The 3,083-nt window shown below is 42.2% G+C and overlaps 1 pseudogene; it reads right to left on the minus strand.

The window, feature by feature from the left end:
* Window positions 1–1,586: 1,586 nt before the first annotated feature.
* On the minus strand, window positions 1,587–2,725 carry LOC116575156 (annotated as a pseudogene).
* Between the last annotated feature and the right edge of the window lie 358 nt (window positions 2,726–3,083).

Here is a 3,083-nt window from a genome sequence, read left to right on the forward strand (position 1 = left end):
AGAAAGAACGCTATTAAAAATACGTACTTTCCTCACGGAGAAATATTAAAATCAAAGCCTAACCCGACAGCTTAAGTGCTGTTGGTCCAACAATAAGTAGTCAATAGTGACCTTTTTTCCCTTGGGTCTTTGAAACCTGAGATCCACTTTGATTCTTTGAGCCAAAATGTCTAGGAATGGAAATATCGCCAGAATCATGCTTTTAAGACATAGGCGGTAAGACCATGGACGATTATAGAGAAGAAGGGCCCTAAATTGTAAATCTCAGTGGGCAGAGGGTTTTTTGATCATAGATTCTGGAAAATCCCTTGCGTTCCTAATCTGCAGTGTGTTGCATTAAACTGGGCTTCATATCCGATATCCAGTAATGGTACCCCTGGTGGAAATAGGGAGCCTGTGCCTGCATGTGAAAGTCAGAACTGTCTCTAACTTTTCCTCCTGCTTCAGGGCCTCCTATCTCCTTATTTGAGTTTAGAACACATTTACTTCTCTCTCTCTTTTTTCAATAGATATTTTCTTATTTATATATTCTTGTAATTGATGTTTTCATTAATTACAATCCTCCCAAATCAGATATTTTCTTTTCCTTTTTTTTTGAAGATATAATTAATTTTATTGTGAATCAGTCAAATTTGGGCATAATCAAAATACAAACTCTGCTTAGCTTCATTGCACTGTACAGAAAAGTTATATTTTAACTTTTTTATATTTTTAACAAAATCCTATTTTTAAAAAATTTTTAAACTTTTTTATAAACATATAATATATTATTAGCCCCGGGGGGTACAGGTCTGTGAATCATTAGGCTTACAAACTTCACAGCACTCACAATAGCACATACACTCCCCAATGTCCACAACCCAACCACCCTCCCCCTGCACCAACCCCCTGGCAACCCTCAGTCCATTTTGTGAGATTAAGAGTCTCTTATGGTTTGTCTCCCTCCTGATCCCGTCTTGTTTCATTTTTTCCTTCCCTACCCCCCAAATCCCCCATGTTGCCTCTCAAATTCCTCATATCAGGGAGATCATATGATAACTTGACTTACTTCGCTCAGCGTAATACTCTCTAGTTCCATCCATGTCTTTGCAAATGGCAAGAGTTCATTTTTTTGATGGCTGCATAGTATTCCATTGTAGATATACACCACATCTTCTTTATCCATTCATCTATTGCAGATATTTTATTTATGTATTCTTATAAGGGATAATAAGATATCTGGTAAGAGCCAGTTTTTTGACAAATTTTGGTGTCCTTGTGTCCTGAAGCATTTGCTGATTGTAGATATGGGGGCCCATATGGGATGGTTCTCTGGAGCAAAGGGCTCAGAAGTCAGACTGGGTTTGAATATTGGCTCTGTTGTTGCTTCTCTTCTTAGTAGGTACGTGACTTTGAGGCAGTGCATTAACTTCTGAATCTCAGTTTCCTTATCCTTTCCTTTTTCTAAAGACACATTTATTCAGCATCATGATCAGACTATTACATTTAACAATCAATAGTATGGGTGCAAAAAAAATATCTTCATTAAAACCCTTTGTTGGAATGCTTTACATTTTCCACAGAACAGAAACTAAAATAACCTGTTACACAATTAGTCACAAATACAGTCTGCGAGTTTTTTGCTCATACACATGAGTATTGTCTAAAACATGTCTTTGTAGCAGCTAGGCCCTGCTAACCACTATGCTTGGCTGAGTTCACAAATCTGTTGTAACCTGTAGCTTCCCTGTCACTTCTCTGGCTCTCCTCCCCTGCTAAGCCTTGTTTCCTGGCATTTATTAAAATCTTTTGCCATTGCCACAGCTCCTGTTGCTGCTGAAACCACCATAGGCACCTTGGCTTCATGGTTCGGCGTAGTATTGGCCTTCACCACCATAGGGGCCAGAACTTCTGCCTCCAAAATTTCCTCCATTCATGGGTCCAAAATTTGAGGATTGATGGTTATAATTGCCAAAATCATCATAGCTTCTGGCACCTTCAAAGTTGCTTCCATCATTACCAAATCCATTATAGCCATCCCCCTGCCACCTTATTCACCACCACCTTGACTGCCACCAAAGCCACGACGACCACTGAAGTTCCCTCCACGACAATAGTTGTCATTCCCACCAAAACCACCACTGAAGTTTCCAGAAGCACTTCGACTTCTTTGGCTGGATGAAGCACTAGCCATCTCTTGCTTATATAGGGCTTTCCTTACTTCACAGTTGTGGCCATTCATAGGGTGGTATTTTTGAGTGACAATCTTGTCTACGGAGTCATGGTCCTCCAGTGTTACAAAAGCAAAACCCCTCTTTTTGCCACTGCCTAGGTCAGTCATGATCTTAGCTACTTCGATGTTCCCATACTGTCCAAAATAATCTCTTAGACGATGTTCTTCAGGGTCTTCTTTAATGTCACCAACAAAAATATTTTTCACAGTAAAGTGGGCACCAGGTCTTTGAGAACTTTCCCTCAAGACAGCCTTCTTTGGTTCCACAACTCTCCTACCCACCTCGTGTGGCCTTGCATTCATGGCTGCCCCTACCTCCTCCACAGGGACACGTGTGACAAACCCAAAGCCTATGGAGCCCTTGGTGGTTGGATCTCTCATTACCACATAGTCCGTAAGTTCCCCATTGCTCAAAATGGCCCCTCAGACTCTCATTGGTTGTTTCAAAGCCCACACCTCCAAAGAAGAGCTTCCGCAGCTGTTCAGGCTCCTGGGAGACTCTGACTTAGACATGATGGCGGTGGAGGGGAGACTTTAGTGATGCTTACTCAGAGGCATCCACGTGCAGAACATCAGTTTCCTTAAGACGGGATGAATACCTTGCAAGATTGTTGGGCGTATTAAAGGAAATATTATACCTGAAGCCCATATATCCCTTACATTTGCCACTAAATCTGTAACATTTGGGTCGCTCATCTGCCATGTGAAAAGATCAACACGCTGTCTTTCTCTGCGGCGTTGGGAGCCTGTTGCACATGCATGCTGACCAATGGACTGAATTTCTGCCCTCAGCACTGTGTGCTGCCCTGGGCCGTCTTGCTCGTCTGCGTGGAGGCTGAGCTGGGCTGGATGCCAAGCCTGCGCAGGCTCC

Source organism: Mustela erminea, chromosome 16 (assembly GCF_009829155.1).
Source record: "Mustela erminea isolate mMusErm1 chromosome 16, mMusErm1.Pri, whole genome shotgun sequence".
Lineage (NCBI taxonomy): Eukaryota > Metazoa > Chordata > Mammalia > Carnivora > Mustelidae > Mustela > Mustela erminea.